General features: G+C 41.5%; 2 protein-coding genes across 4 annotated transcripts in view; one reads left to right on the forward strand and one right to left on the reverse strand.

The window, feature by feature from the left end:
• RGS17 (regulator of G protein signaling 17) overlaps positions 1–13,225 on the reverse strand; it is a 132,938-nt gene extending 119,713 nt beyond the window's left edge. For all 3 annotated transcript variants that reach the window (XR_004742163.3, XM_035296994.3, XM_054254541.2), the window contains exon 1: positions 13,088–13,225. The gene's annotated coding sequence lies outside the window, so the exon portion shown is untranslated. The remainder of the gene's footprint in view (positions 1–13,087) is intronic.
• A 90-nt stretch (positions 13,226–13,315) lies between these two features.
• LOC128931847 (uncharacterized) overlaps positions 13,316–17,441 on the forward strand; it is a 205,877-nt gene continuing 201,751 nt past the window's right edge. The window contains exon 1 of the mRNA XM_054254542.2: positions 13,316–13,901. The gene's annotated coding sequence lies outside the window, so the exon portion shown is untranslated. The remainder of the gene's footprint in view (positions 13,902–17,441) is intronic.

The following is a 17,441-nucleotide window of genomic DNA, read 5'->3' on the forward strand; positions in this document are numbered from 1 at the left end:
ATTACAATAACAATCTTATCCAGGGTTTGTGGTACTTTCTCTATTTCCCCCATTTATTTCTCTTCGTGGTTTCTTATCTTTATTTTGTTTTACTTTTACTGCCTTGTGTGAAAGTGCTTTTATTTAAGCTGCCTCAAACTTTCTGGAAATAGATAATGTATCAATCATTAATCACAAGTGCTTTCTAGACAGTCACAAGTAACTTCCTCATTCCAAAATCTGATGTGTCATCCTGGTCTTGATCTCACACTTTCTGCCACATGTCATAATTCAGCTGATCTTCTTTCTTAAACTTTTTCTAATCTTTGGTGGAAGATTAATATTCATATGAATAAAACTGGATAAAAGCCTCCACAACCTCAGTTTTATGGCATATTACAGTATCTTCATGATCTTTATAACACATTTTTATTCTCATCTTATGTAGGAATGTGTGTGTATATACATATATATGAATGTATGCATGTATACACATATGTGTGCATGTGTGTATAGTTTCCTTCTTTTCCACATGTTCATTCATGCAGATACACTCCAGGATTCTATTCTAAGCTCACCTGATCTCTGCTCTTTTTCCTTTAACAGTTTTCTACTATTGTTACCTGGATGTAAAAGACTTTCAAGTTTTATTTGTAGCTCTAGTCATTCCCTTGGGTTTGCAATCCAAATTATCTGGTACCATCTGGACCTCAGAGTTAGAATGAGGCCTTGTAGTTCACTCACCCTCCCAATCACTGAATCTCCTCCATGACAACTCTGCCAAGTATTTGTCTACCCCACGTTTTTGCAGTGACAGTGAACTTGCTACCCTTCAAGGCAGCTCAGCTAACCAGCTGCCTATGACTCTTAAAAGTTATTTCCAATAAAATGGCAGCATCTCCGTGATGTGTGTCCACTGATTCTAATGCTATTCCTAAGGTAACAGTAAGAGCTAAGACACATTGAATATGAATTGTGTTCCAGAGGCACTGCACATATGATCTCTCTATAACTCTGCCAGCTGGCTTTATTTTCATTATATCATTGGGGCAATTTAGAATGTCTAATGTTTTCCCACGGCTTTTCTCCAAATGGTGAAACACACATATCTTTCAGGGAAACCACTGTCTTCTAGGTTAAGAAAGTACAAATTCCAGCCCGGTGTGATGGCTCACACCTGTAATCCCAGCACTTTGGGAGGCCAAGGTGCGTGGGTCACCTGAGGTCAGGAGTTCAAGACCAGCCTGACCAACATGGAGAAATGCCATCTCTTCTAAAAATACAAAATTAGCCGGACACAGTGGTGCATGCCTGTAATCCCAACAACTCAGGAGGCTGAGGCAGGTGAATCGCTTGAACTGGGCAGGGAGAAGCTGATGTAAGCCAAGATCATGCCATTGCACGCCAGCCTGGGCAACAAGAGCAAAACTCTGTCTCAAAAAAAAAAAAAAAAAAAAAAAAGAAAAGGAAGTACAAATTCCTCCAACCATGTCTCATACAAATTATTATGCTTTGTAACAAAATAATTTTTGTTATTCTTGACCTCTAACCATGCTGTCCAGAATAAATTCAAAATAATATTGCAATTGTGACTCGGATATGAAGAAGAGAATATAATGATCGCCATTCATTCTGACACTATCTGGCTCTACTGACGTAGCCTAAGATCATACCTGTTGCTTCCTATTTAATCAACTGATATCCCTGAGGCTTTTTAATCAATGGCCTGCTAAACATCCTTGAGAATTCTGATGGGTATGCCAAACTATTTCCCAGACTGAATTCAATTCATTTCCTCACTTCTTCATCAGTTTGACTTTTCCATGTCTTACGACATCTTTATTTCCCAGACTCGTAGGCTAAAAGGCTCCCTGAGAGCTTTACACCTCCCTCCTCTTACATCTCCTAGATCTTTTTGTTGATCAAGTCCTGAAGGTTCTGACTCAAACATTTTCTCACATCATCATCTTCCCATGGACTGGGCCCTTCGCTGTTTCTCAGGTTAGGCCTCCTCTTTTCCTCTCACCTGGACAGCTCAAATTGTGGTGTTCCCACTTCCCTTAACTACCCCCGTGGCATGGACTGATGAAGTGCCTGTCCCATAGCACAGCTCCTGCCCTGTAATCCCCTGCTTAGAAACTTTAGCCGCACTCTGCCTGGCAAGGAAAATTCCACCTTTTCACTCTGATATTAACAGCTGCCCATATATGTGTTCTTTCTTAGCCTTATCATCTCATGATTTCCTGTGAGTACTGTATGCTTTTGAAACACTGTGCCACAAAATGGTTTTAATTTTCCTGATTCTGTGTCTATCTTTATTTACATTGTCTTTGAGCCTGGAAACCTGTCTTTGTCTGTCAAAATTCTATCTTTCAATAATCCAAGAAAATGTCACAACCTCTATGACACTTTTTCCAGATCCTGGTCTAGCCATTTAAAATTACTTTCATGCTGCTGAGTTCTCACAACATTTTAGTTCTCTCATAGAATATAATAATAGACATTTACATGTAGATCTTATCTCTTTATTCTTTAGGGTCCTTCAGACTTGGCCATGTATTTTTAAATTTTGCTATTCTTAGGTACAGAGTAGGGACTGAATTACACAGCACATTAATTAAGAATAAGGAGGTAGGAAACAAAAGAGGTAAAACTGATGAGTAGCAGAAACTGAAGAAAACTTAGAAATCTAATGCAAACACTTGGAAATTCAGACCCACAATGACTGCATTAACCAATGCACAGAAAGACTTTTCTCTCTTCCCTTTGTCACTGCCTGTCTCTAATACAACTTTTTAGATTGTACCCTCTGAACTCCACTTTCAGGCATGCAACTTCTTTCTTTTTCCCTGAAATCTAACCAGACTAGGACTCTCCTGGGGCTAATGGTCAGAAGCCAGCACACCAAGTGCCAAAGTTGATTATGCTTGCAACTGGCCGGCTCGCTGAGTAACTACATTCAGTGATCCTACTAAGCCATAAATCTACATTCTCTTGAAAATAATCTCAGTGGCAACGGGCAGACAAGCTTTTCCAAGCTCACTTGTCACTCCCCCAAAGTCTTAATAAATATTTTAGATATTAAGTCACTGCAATGCCCTGTTGCTCAATTAAAAAAAAAGCTTATTATAGACATTTATTCACTGCTAGTATTTCGAAAAAAGACATAAAGGTCTTTACATCACAAAGATAAAATTGATTTTTATATAAGATGTACTTAAAATAGTTGCATTTCTAAAAAATTGTTGAGAATGGATTCTTTATCGATATGATTGAATTTCAGTATCACCTATGAGAATTTTAAACTATTTAACATAACCTACGTTAGGTCAAGAAAAGTACTTCACATTTTTTCCTTCCTGGAATTAACATTTATTTAATGAAATTCTATCTTATGAAACCCCACTTGCATTACTCAGATGTTCAGTCAATGAAATTACTGAATTAATGGGAAAAAAATAACCTTCTTAAGATTAGGTCACATGAATTCATGAAACTGGAAGTGGTTACATAATATAGCAGAGTTACATAATAATGTATTGAATGATATTATACTTTAAGATACAATGAGTTTTTAACTAATCGCTTTGTTTTCTGAGGCCAGCCTTCCTGCTTTTTACTTGACTCTCCTTCTCATCTCATTGGTGCCTCCCTGTCTATTCTAAAGAATGCATTTTCTCTTCCTGAATAGTTGGCTATGATTACTATGGCAGGTATCATGTCAGTTGCATCTCATGAATAAAAGGGGAAATACACATATACACATATACTGACACATAAAATCATCTTTTCAAAATGTTACATTTTGGAGATAATTCCAGTGTGGGAAGGATTTCTCTATCACTTGCTTTTCAGTATTTAAAATGATAAGTAAATGTAACTTTCAGCTAAATCCATCATTTATATAAACATAGGTGGGTCATTAGACATCGAATTTACTAAAAGTAATTTAGTCTAAAATGTTTCTTCATCAGTGAAACTTGAAGTTATGGACTTGAGTAGATGAAGAAAACATAGACTCCAATAGCATGAGTCAAAACTGCCAATATTACTTACTCATAAACTAGCACAGAAATCACAATCATTGCAGTTTATCCCTGACTACCAGAAGAAAATAAGACAGTAGGGTTTTCGTTTTTTTCCTGGTAGACTGAACATTTGAGCTCCTGATATGTTTTAAATTTCAGACAACAAAATTACATGAATATCCTAAAATTATATAAAGTAAGAGTAAACACAAATTTTTCTGTGAACTATTAGATGTACAAAAAGCAAAGATACTCCTTTCTCCTCAATTTATCTAGAAATACTAATAAATATAATACAAGAAGAGAGAGAGGAGAAAATCAAATATCAAGCCTCACCCAAACAGTAGGTAGAGAAAATATTAGTATTCCAATTCATGATGAAGTATTTTACTCCAATTCACAGCACAGTATTCAGTTTGTAAATTAAATAGGTCATTATATTGCTTTATAGCATGTCTATGCCTTAGTGCCCTAATAAAACATAATAGTTTCTTCTGCTTTTATCTAGTGAATCTTGATCATACTAAACTCATAGGTCACAGGTAAAATACTGTATGATAGTCCTGAGTAGAAATAAATTGAGAAAGAAATAGGCTCAAATCTTACATTAGCATATATTTTTACTTATTAACAGCCCAGCCAAAGGTTTAATGACAAGCATGTTAAATGTCATGGCTGACAGTTACCTTCAAGTTAATTCATGCATAATATCAATATCTTTCATTTCCATAGTTAGTCATATTAACTGTATATTCATGCCATATTTCTAGAAAGGGTTTGAAGTCTTCACCCTGAACTTATAAATCTTATAAAATCTTTCTAGATCAGGGCAAAGCTAACTGCAAGATTTAGAAATTGCCCTAGTGATTTCAACAAGTTGATATTGAAGATGGTTTTCTTCCTCAAAATTAAATGCATTTTTTTTCATCCAAACTGAGAACTCTGGGTTTTTGGTCAACTCTGGTATGTTACAAACAGATTGTAATCAAAGATGGAACTGCAACAGTATCAGGAAAAAGTCTAAGATATTGCTAGTGCATGGGAAATGTGGACCCTGAAGAAGGGCAGGGATCTCAGTTTTCTTCCTCCTTCACTCATCCCCTATACCAGCATTTTAGAATATCTTACATTATATTACAAGGATTACCCTACCCAGGATAGCCTGTAAGTGGTGGAGGGGGAAGGCATAGTACAGATGTATGTACACATTTTCTTTATCTCAATGAGAAAGAATTGGGTGCTGGGGTAGGTTCACAAAGAGAGTTAAGCCCACAGTCTTTGGTTGTTTTGATATTAGAGTGGAGGTTGTTCAATCAACCATCAACTTCCTGCTTTTCTTCCCCTTACCTCTGAGTCTCTGCTTAGCAGCTTTCTTGAACATTACTGGTAGACTAGGCTCCTAAATGTTGATATCAATTAGTCTATTGCTAAACCCTAAGGAAATCTTTGCATATTACTCCCATGTTGTATTTAGCTATGACTTCAAAGCTTAGAATGACCAGTATTCACCAGATAAAAGAAAAATAAGTTGAAGATGCTTATCTAGGTACACCTTCTGGAAAGGGGCCAAAAAATATCACAGAGCCTGGCACACAGTAGGTGCTCAAATATGTTTATAAACAAGTTGGTGAAACAAACTAGTCAGGAAAGGATAACATGGGAAATACAGGGAGAACAACCTCAACATCAATAAGGACCAATTAGTTAAGATAAATACTGGCAAGAAATTAAAACCCCACAAGCACTTACTGTTTACACAATGTTTCTTGTATCTATTTTGATTTATTAACTCTAGTACAATACCTAACACTTTCATATTGAGTACCAATATATGAAGTATTTTATAGACATAATTTAATCCTTTAACATTCTTAAATTGTCTTCAGTTTTACAGATCATGATACTAAAGCTCAAAGAAGTGAAGGCTACATCTCTGGTTACTTGAATCTAAAACCTGGGCTCTTTCCGCCAAATTATATTCTCTGCTTTTAAAGTCTCTTTTTAAGGACAATTTTCCATAAGCTTTTTTTACCTCATACAAATCAAATGATATAAACTGCTGCTTTTCAAATAGCAAACTTTCAAGTATTTACTGATTTTGATTAATTAAATGCTGAAAAATAGAGGACAGTTGAGGGTAATTGGCCATGGACATAGGGTGGTCTACCAAGGGCCAAAGTTGACTCATAAAATCTCAAGATTATATGACTTATCATAAATATACCAAAAACCAGGCTCCCACCTTTCATAGAGATAGAAAATAGAGAGAGTGATAACTTTCACAAATGAGTTTTCACTGGATTTAACTCATTATGCTATTGGGAAGATTCAAGATAATTTTAAAAATGAAATAAAAACTCACCTGCTCATTTCATTTATGTTGTAATTTCCCCCAGGTTGTGTCTGTTTTGCTGTAATGCCATGGCTCTTGAATTATAACCTGTGTATTTCAATAGCCAATCAGCAGTACTGTACTGTGAAAAGCTTGTGACCCAAGATAAGGAAGTAAATATTTGCTTTGTGAACCACATCATTGTCTACAGTAGAATTATATTTACTCACACAGGGAATGTTTTCTTTTTTTTTTTTTTGAGACAGAGTCTCACTCTGTTACCCAGGCTGGAGTGCAGTGGCACAACCGCGGCTCACTGCAACCTCCGCCTCCCGCGTTCCAGCAATTCTCCTGCCTCAGCCTCCCGAGTAGCTGGGACTACAGGCGCGCGCCACACGCCCAGCTAATTTTTTTGTACTTTTAGTGGAGACGGGGTTTCACCATGTTGGCCAGGATGGTTTCAATCTCTCGACCTCGTGATCCACCCGCCTCAGCCTCCCAAAGTGCTGGGATTACAGGCGTTAGCCACCGCGCCCGGCCTGGGGGATTTTTTAAAAATCTCACATACAAAGCTTAAGAAATTCAGAGATTTTATATATTTATTACTCATGCTAGAATACTAAGTATGAAATACTTCTATAATTTAATGTAAAAGCCTATACATCTAATAAATAGTAGAGTTAAAATTCAAATCCATTTCTATCTGAAGTAGATTTTGTTTGCCACCATAGATCATTGCTTCTCCTATAGGGACCTCCCATCATTATAAATTCTGAATTATTCAGTTTTTACTGTATCTGATAAACTGATACCACTGATGACTATAAAATTTTACACTTTCAGCTGGGCACAGTGGCTCAAGCCTGTAATACTAGCATTTTGGGAGTCTGAGGTGTGTGGATCACTTGAGCCCAGGAGTTCAAGACCAGCCTGGGCAACATGGCAAAATCCCATCTCTACAAATAATACAAAAATTAGCCGGGTGTTGTGGTACACACCTGTAGTCCCAGCTACTTGGGAGGCTGAGGTGGGAAGATCACCTGAGCCCAGGGAGGTTGAGGCTATAGTGAGCCATGACTGAGCCACTGCACTCCAGCCTGGGTGAGAGAGTGAGACCCTGTCTCAAAAAACAAAATGAAAACATTTATACTTTCTAGACAGTTTAATACCTAAGGACATTATAGATTTTCCAAGCTAGATAATTCAACTTTTGAAACCAAATTCGAGAACTGAAAAAGTCAAAAACAGGAGCTTACAAGGCCACCGAATCACGTGAAACATCACAGATACAGAACTCATTAAGGTAACAGATTAAATTCTTACTTTTAACTTATTTAAATTTCACCTAGCTCTTAAAAGTTGAGGTAAGATACGATTCGAACCTGACATGGTTTTATAACTAAGTTTCATTGATTTCATTCTGATGAGACATCACAATGAATATCCATAGGATCTCCATCTACTCCCATCTTTCCTTTAAACCCTTTTATCTCAGAAAAACTCGAAAGTTCTTGCATAAAACACTGGCACCTGGCAAAAACAATCCATGACTATCTGGGAACTCTTCAGACACAAGCTTCTCATAGTAAGGTGTTTGTGAGCAAACTGTTTACTGATTCTGGACTTTTGAACAGAACTGTAAAAGTTGGAAAACTCAGGCAGGGTAGCAATATGTGATGAATACCCTGAGAGCCCTGATACCCCGGCGGATCCAGCCTTTCTGGTTTAGCCACAGTGATCTTTGTAGTCTTTGCCACGTGGAGTCTTTGTCACTAAGCATTTTCTTTCCTTGTCTGCATTTGCCTTTTAAAAAATTAATATTAACACTCAAACAAATAAGAAAAATGTACCAGAACAGCAGGGGAAACACAGGCTAAAGACTTGAACAAGCCATCCTCAAAGACAAAAACTGCTTATCAGCATGTCCAAAAGTAATCAGTCTTATTGGTAGCCAAATAAATAAAAGTTTGAAAAATGTTATTTTCACCTATCAAGTTAGCAAAGATTTTTTAAAGAATGGCATTATGTTGGCATGAACTATTCTAAGCATCGAGCCCAAAGGAGAAACTGCAATAGAGATACACACACAAAATTTAGGCATAAGGATCAAAATCCAAAGATAAAAGAAAGGCTAAATAAAGACATCCATAAGGTGAATTATTTTGCAGTCACTAAATCACATTAAAAATATCAATTTTAGTTTCTTGAGAAACAGCAACAAAGGAATGCTAATTTTTTTTAGAAGTATGAAGTTTTAAAACAGCCATCCTAACCTTTTTGGCACCAGGGACCAGTTTTGTGGAAGACAATTTTTCCACGGATGGCAGTGGGGGTGGAGGAATAGTTTGGAATGAAACTGTTCCACGTCAGCTCATCAGGCATTAGATTCTCATAAGGAATGTACAACCTCGATTCCTTGTATGCACAGTTCACAATAGGAGTCACGTTCCTATGAGAATCTAATGCCAGCCACTGATCTGACCAGAGGAGGAGCTTAGGAGGTAATGCTCACTTACCAGCCACTCACCTCCTGATGTGCTGCCCGGCTCCTAACAGGTCATGGGCTGGTACACATCTATATGTGTACCATATACATGTGGGTTATAGAACAGGTTGGGGACCCCTGTTCTATAATATGATTCTAATTCTTTTTTTTTCTTTTGAACCAGAGTCTTGCTCTGTCACCCAGGCTGGAGTGCAGAGGTACGATCTCAGCTCAATGCAACATCCATCTCCCAGGTTCAAGTGATTCTCCTGCCTCAGTCTCCTGAGTAGCTGGGACTATAGACACTTGCCACCATGCCTGGCTAATTTTTGTATTTTTAGTACAGACAGGGTTACACCATGTTGGCCAGGCTGGCCTGGAATTCCTGACCTAAGGTGATCCACCTGGCTTGGCCTCCCAAAGTGCTGGGATTACAGGCATGAGCCACCACGCCCAGCCAATATGATTCAAATTCTTAAGACAAGGGTACCTTTATATAAAGGAAATAAACCTGTGGCAAACTATCCTGTGTTTTCAGTAGTAGTTCTTTAGGTATTGAGATAATTATAAGCACTCAGTACATGCCAGGCACTATGTTCAGTACTTCATACATATTGCATTGTATTTATGTTTGCATTCTTCTTTTATCCCTTTTGTATATCTGAGGAAACTGAGGCTCAGAGAGATTAGTAACTTGCCTACAGCAATTAAATTATTAAAGGGAGGAGCCACAACACAAGCTAAGACCAGTTTGACCCAAAATTAGTGTTCATCATATCCATATTGGCCCACAGGTAATTTTGTGTTATACGGATCTAAAATAAGCAAATATTGCTTTTAAAATTGGGAAACAAATCAGTAATATAAATGTTGTATTAAACACAATCATATTCTCAGAATGACAATTCTGAAAATTACTTCCTCCAAAGATGTAGGACTATAAATGTGATTTTTCAGAGCCCAACTAGTGTACTTGGTAAACAGCATAAGTGCTAGTTTTAAAAATTCAATTCTTATCTTGGAAGACTTTTGTGAGCCAGGTTGACCATGAAAATTTATTAATTTATGGAAAATTATTTTACACCTGCCCTTGCCAGATACTGTATAGTATACTATAGGTGCTGGCACAATAGCAGAAGTAATAGTCTAAACAAATTTCTTCAGAAGTTAAAAAAGTGTCTTTTTTTCAGAGTTAAGTGTGGATGGGGAGAGAAGGAAAGTGGGAGTATCCATCAATCTCATATTGAAAGTCTTGGCTACCTACTTACCTTTAGCAAATGATTTTTTTAAGGTTTTCTATAAAAATGTATTTGAGCACCCATGACACTCCCTCAGAAATGTCATATAATTTTAAGCCTCCACAATGCATTCACACTTATACTCTATAGCAATCAGGTGAAATAAAATGCTTTTAATATGACATAGCATTATTCTCATCCTCTGATGAGAATAATGTGGTCCTTCTATTTGCTCATCTCCTTAGAGCAGTATTTTCAGTGTTAAGTGAGCAGAGTTGGAGAGTATCAGAAACAGGATTGTCAGCAGAAATGTGATTGAATGGATTCCCAGCCCTCTTAGCATGGTACCTCATCACTCATGCCTACCTTCCTTTTCCAGGAAAGCTGTATTTCATCAAATGGACTTCTGACACAAAGGCCATTATCTCTACACCTTTAGACTAACAAGTAAATTCTTTCTTAGACTTTACTCTGTAAGTCAACCAGAATTTTTATCAAATCAGATTTAAAATTTTCACTTTTGCTTGGCTGTTACAAAAAAATAAAATGGGTAAGAATATATGTTTCTCCTTTTCTTCAAAGACCTTGGCCCTCATGGTATGAAAGGTTAAGGAAGTATTATTATTATTATTATTATTATGCAAAATTATAAAAAGTTCATAGGAATGATAATGAACTTAGACCTTAAACATGATGAGTTCAAATAAACTAGGACCTCTGAGGAAGATCCCTACAACCAAAGAGATACTTATTTGAGAAGGAAATGCTATTTGCCTTAGAATGAACAGGTCAGTAAATTAACCCTCCTTATTAATTCCCTCCCATGGGGACTAAACACCAAGGAGTAGCCGAGGAACTTGAGTAAAAAGGGTCGAAATCAATCAGCCTAACAGGCACCTCATGTTGTTTGTTCTGTAAATTAGATGGTTTCCTAATCTTTCAGACTACAGTCTGAAAGGAGGAAACATGGGTGCCCATGGCTCTGAGATCCGGTGTCATTGCCATGGAGATTTACCTTATTTAATAAAGAATACCACCCAATCTTCTAATAACAAACACTTGTTTTTTAGTTGTCAAAAACTAAATAAACTACTTTCCTATGGTCGCTCTAAGTGTAGTTTTCAAAAGATTATAAAAACAAGTCAATAAATCCAGTCTCCCATGAGTGTGCTCATTACTGTTTTAGTTCACATTAACAGAATTAATGGCTTAACAATAGTCACAACTGCAGAAGCGCAAACCTCTTTCATTTGTATTAAATCACCTTTTCATTAGATAGGAGTGCTATAATGTACATTTCTCGGAAAATACTGTCAATACAAAAGACTCTAGAAATAACTACAATATATTTTAAATGTTTCACAGTTTGCACATTATTTCGTACACACAGCGTCTAGCAGCTATGAATCGAGGAGGAAAACATTATTTTCCACTACACGAATAAAAATCAATTCTCACGTCTTCGAATAAATGATTTTCAGAAGGGTTCATCACCCGGAAAACCAGTTGGTGTAAACGCCGGAAATGCAGATGGCACCCAGCCTCAGAACTGCTTATTCTACATGGGAACCAAACTAAGATTTCTCTTTATTATTTGGGAGAGCCATCCCACCCTGGAGAGAATCTCGTCGTAAAACAATTTAAGAAAAAAAAAAGAAGGAAACAACTCTGAAGCGTGTGAAGTTCTCCAGACAAATCTTAAGTGACTCTTTAAAGGAAAGAAGCATGTATGGAAAGGTCAGGGGAGGTCAGGAGAGTTCTGCCAGGAGCCAGGGTCAGTCGTCCCCGGGGGCCAGGGGTTCTCCCAGGTGAGCCGGCGTCCCGGGCTCCGCGAGAGGCGCGGGGCGCAGGGCGGGTCCCAAACGCAGGGCGGGCGCGCGGGCATCTTTGTGCCCAGGCGACACGGGCTTGCTCTCCCCGGAGCCCAGGGACTCCCGAGGCTGGCGCGGGCTGCCCCGGACGTGCCGCCAGCAGCCTCCGGCTAGCGAGGAGCAGCTCCCATCCACCGCTTCCGAGGCCAGCTCCGTCCCTCTGCCATCCTCGGGTCCTCCGGTATTTTTCAGGGAGACAGAGAGGCAGGGAGAAGAGGAGAAAGCTGCCGCGTCTGCACCCAGCCTCTGCCGCAGCACTCGAAGAGGAAGAGCAGGGAGGCTGGCGGGGAGGCAGCGATGAAACTGTGATTCCATCGATCACGGAAAGACCATCATCACCTACAGCAAGGGAGGCTCCGATGCGCCCACCCGGGCAGCGGCTCGCGTTTGGTGGGCGTTCCTCCTCCTCGCCCCCTCTGTGGCCTTGGAATCCACCCCTCGCCGCACACGCCCGGACTCCCTTTCCTTTCACTAAGGGGAGGGGAAGGAACAAAAGAGACCCCCACCCCCTACACACACACACACACACACACACACACCCCTCTGGTATTTCACTGCTGCTCAAAGGCTTCATTTTTGCAGCCTCTACCGCGAACACCTTCCCCACCTGAGCAGTGCATTTCCCAAAGGTGAAGAGAGACGAGGGAGGAAACACAGCAGCCGAGGTGATCGGCGGATTGGACACTGTTGATTGGACGTTCCCCTCGCTCCCAGCCGACCGCACAGAACCCGCAGCCCCTCGAGCCCCTGTGGGGTCTCCGCGCCCCCAGTCCGGCCCTCCCGGCTGCCCCCGCAGGCGCCCGGTTCTCCGCAGGAACTCCGGGACCCGGCCGAGCGTTCGTCCCCCGGCGGGCAGGACACTCGCCCGGTTCCCCGCAGCAGCTGAGGGCGGCGAGCGGACCGCGTCCAGGCAGCGACGCGGGATTCAACTTCCCGGACCCGCGGCTCGGCCCCCGCTCCAGCACAGGGCGCCGCGGCCGCCGCCGAGACCCCCGTGCCCTGCAGCCGCCCCCGCCGGGGCACGGGCTGTCGCGCTCTCCGCCCCCTCCTTCCTTCACCTCCCCCCCACCTTGAAAAAAATCCATCCACTGGTGCAAAGCAGACATTTTGATATCATTTACTTAGCACCGCTCTGTTCGGAGGCAGCGTCTTACCCGGTCGCCTGGAGGTGTGGGCAGCGCGCCGATGGGTCCGGGGGAGCGGGGCTGGGCGGCTCGGTCCTCTAGCGGAGCCGGTTTCCTGCCATCCGCCCAACTTCAGCACCCAGCGGGCGAGGAGAGAGCGAGAGCTGCGAAGATGCAGGGGAGGGGGAGGGGGAGGAAGGAGGGGTGGGCGGGGAGGGAGCGAGGGCCGCTCGGCAGCGCGCATGCGCCCCGCGGGCCGGCGCAGCCCCTCGCCCCGCGCGGCCGGAGGGGCCGCTTCTCAGCCCCGGCGCGCGGCCGCGTGCGTCCCGGCCCCGCCCCCTCCCGGGCGGCCCCCGGCCCCGCCCCGCCCCGCGCGCTGGTCTGGGCGCGGCGCCCACCGTGCTGAGGGGCTCGGCCGGGGCTGTCAGCTTCGGCGACGCGGGTCCGGAGCTTCGCGGGAGCCCCGGAGCTCCCAGAGCTTCCCTGGGTGACAGCGGCTCTCCGCCCCAGCCCCTGCAACTCCACTCGCCCGCAGCCTGCGCGCTGCTGTCCTGGGCTGCACGAAAGACCCAGGAGCCGGTCTGTGAGGCACAGCAGCCTGCCTGCCGCGGGTCCCGGAGGAAGCAGTCCCTACGTGGGGGTTCAGGAAAGTGTGAAGTTAAGCAAGTTTTGCTTTCCAAAGGACTTTGTGAAGCGTCCTTTACTTATTGATTTCTTCACCCAGAAAGCAGACGTTTCTCCTAAGAATCAGTGCAGGTGCCCTCTGACCTGGACCATGCCAGCTGCCTCAGGCACCGGACACTCGCTGTAGCAGAGTTTTGAGTGGGAAGAAGCCGATGACAAGGCAAGAGTGGTGAATTATTAACGGAGGTGCTGATGCTTGGGGCCTAGAGCATCTTTAGGGGACAGCTTGGTATTTATCAGGTCTGATAATCGTTCTATGCCCAAGTGGAGCCCAGCTTGGTAGGGAAGGAGCTTGGGATACTTCATGCAACCCGAGCGCTAGATTGCATCTCCCATGATTAGACTGAAGTGTTTGTGCGGAGGAAGTAGAGAAGCAGTGTCTTGCTCTTCAGATACCACATCTCGGGGAAGAGGAGTGAGTTCCTGCAGGAGTGAATGGGCTTTTTTCTTACATCTAATTAAAATGGATTACTTGTGAATATATGTGATTTCCCCTTGCTTGTGTGTTCATGTAAGCAAGCATTGTGTTATTTCAGCCTACCGAACTCTCCTGTGCCTCCACCCTCAGACACTCACAGGTACTTGAGTTAAATGTGTCTCAGGACCTCATCCAGGGTCTCATATGGCTTTGAGTACTAGTGCTCTTCAAAGTGTCTTCATTTTTGTTGGATTTTACAAAAGTATTTGCCTTCGTCTTTTCAGGCCGCTACAACAAAATACCGTAGACTAGATGGCTTATAAACAACAGAAACTGGTTTCTATTGGTTCTGGAGACTGGGAAGTCCAAGATCAAAATGTAGGCAGATTCCTAATTTGGTGAGGGCCCGATTCCCGGCTCATGGACTGCGGACTCCTGGCTGTGTCTTCGCGTGGTGGAAGTGAGCAAGAACTCTCTCTGGGGTCACTTTTAATAAGGACACTAGTCCCATTCATGAGGGCTCCACCCTCATGACCTAACCACCTTCCAAAGGTTCCACCTTTTTATAGCATCACCTTGGGAGTTAGAATGTGAACATATGGATTTTTGAGAGACAAACACATCCAGTATTGGTCCGCAGTGGATAAAGATAAAAGTTCTTCACCAAAAATGGTTTGAGCAGCATTGGATCCTGTATAACTTTCCGATTTAGATCTTTAATCCTGGCCTCTCACAGAACTCTTATATCCTCAACTACCTTTACATCTCCACTTGAGGAATAATTGTCGAAGCTGATATTTATTGAACAATTACTACATGTTAGGTACAGATCTAAATTCTCCTATTTCTTATTCGTTGTTCACAACAACGCTACAAGGTAGATACTATTATTATCATGGTTAACACACGTCTCAAAAGCAGAACTCCGGATATCCACCCCCTACAAACCTGTTCCTCCTCAAATTGTTCTACTCATGTTCAGTCCAAAAATTTAGAAGTCATCCTTGTTTTGTTGCTTTCTTTCATCCCCACACTCAATTAATTAGTCATGTTTTCTTCATCTCCAAAATACATTCCCAAGTCATTTACTTTGCTTACTCTCTATTGCTATAACCTTAGTCCAAGCTGTTGTCATCTCTCACCTGGGCGACCACAAAAGCCTTCTATTCTGTCTGCTCATAACTATCCTCCACAACCACAAACAACACCCTCCCAAGAGCTGAGCAATCTTTTTAAAACAATCAGATTGTGTCACGCCCTTTTTTAAAAAAAACTCTCAAATGAGTTTTTCCGTTGCACTTCAGATACAATTTGTACTTCTTACCACAGCCTAGAAAGTTCTGTTTACTATTGCCCCTGCCTAGTTATCTTACACTATGCTCCCATAGACCATAGCTATGTGTGTTTTAGCCATGTAGACCTGCTTCTTTAGGTTTCTTGAAGAAATCTAGCTTGTAGTATTTGCTATTCTTTCTGTTGGGAATCTGCTGCACCAGATCTTTGCATAGCAGACTCCTTAACATCACATAGATGTCTGCAGAACTATCACCACCTCAAAAGGTTTCATCTGACCATCCAATCTAAACTGCCCCAGTGAATTCTTTGAATCCCCTTATCTCATTGTCTTTGAAATACTTCACTCTCTGAGTGAGCTTGGATTCATTTGTTTGCTTATTCATTCTCCCCAGCTCCTGCTAAAATAATCTTAAGAGTTTTGTCTTCAGTTTTCAGTGTTTTGTCTCTAGTGCCCAGAGCAGTATTTGGCACATAGCATATACTCAGTAAATAGTGAATGAAGGATGGATAGAATAAATAAGAAACTTAGAAAAAGTGTTCTTTATTTTTTGCTGATGCTTCTTCTTGGATCCTAATTGCTGCCTTTCAGAATCTGTTGCTTTACGAAAGTGAAGATAACCACATTGTTTCCTCTGCTCAACCTGTCTCAGAAGGTTCCATGATAGACTACACTGTTACCTTTGCCTAGCTCATCACATATGGCTCCATGCAGGGGTTCTCATTTAAACTAGATGCCAGAGTAAGGTTCCCAGAACCCACTTTTGAAACAAGCATACTCAATAAAAAAGAGACCCTTACTTCCATAAATTCTTATCATGGCTCTTTGGGCAATTTCTGTATGACAACCTGGCTATTCTGCCATTCAATTAATTGCTTAAGACAAATGTAACCCCTTGGTGACTTTGTTTCACAGTTGTAGTTTTTTGTGTGTAATCCCTTCTGCATGAGCCAGAATCTGTAGTAATAGTATTCTAGGACTGAAAATGTTGCCTGCCATCTGCGAGTTGACTAGATGGATGGAAAGAACCATAGCTTTCGTGACATTCATCTTGTGGAGTTGGATCGCTTGCAGTCTCTGTGTATATCTTGGTGGTGTGGTTTGAGTTTGCCTCCTCCAAAACCCCTATTGAAATTTGTTTCCCACCTTGGTGGTGTTGGAAGGTGGGGCCTAGCAGGAGGTATTTGGGTTGTGAGGGTGGACCCCTCATGAATGGTTTGGTGCAGTTCTCCAGCTCGTGAGGGAATTCTCACTCAGAGGACACTGGAAACGTTCTTATGGGAATAAACAAGTTCCCTAGAGGGTAGAGTCTTACAACCAGGATGTTCCTCGGGCCTTGTCTCTTTGCATATGTCCACTTCCGCTTTGACCTTCTTTGCCTTGTTGTGATGCAGCATAAAAGCCCTCAGTGGAAGGCAGGGCCATGCCCTTGAATTTCACAGCCTGTGTAACTGTGAGCTAAATAAACCTGTTTCCTTTATAAATTACTGAATCTCAGGTATTCTGTTATAGCAACATGAAACAGACTAGAACACTTGGTCTAGGGAGATACCTGCAACCCCACTGACATCAAATGATGACCAATAATTCAATTCAGTAAACGTCATTAATGTTTACTGTATGTCTGGCATGATGTCTTCAAATATTTTTGGAAAAAATGTAAATGTTATATAAAATTATCCTATAGGACTCAGAAATGGATTTCAGTTCATTTTGGCAATGGGGATGCCTTCTCTTTATACAGAATTTTAGAGCTCCCTGGGCCAGTCATCATCAAACAGCTATGTGATAATTATGAAAAGGAGCATTTGATCATAAGCATTTCCTTACCATAATGAATGTGTTTTTTTTTCAAATAGAGAAATTCTGAACACAGCAGCAGCTTAGGTATAATGGCTTTATAGTAAGGCACAAAGGAAATTTGCAGACAAGTCATTTGTAGACAGAAAATATTGCAAAAGAGCAGACTATCAACATCAAAATATTTA

Source organism: Callithrix jacchus, chromosome 4 (assembly GCF_049354715.1).
Source record: "Callithrix jacchus isolate 240 chromosome 4, calJac240_pri, whole genome shotgun sequence".
NCBI classification, from domain to species: Eukaryota; Metazoa; Chordata; class Mammalia; order Primates; family Cebidae; genus Callithrix; species Callithrix jacchus.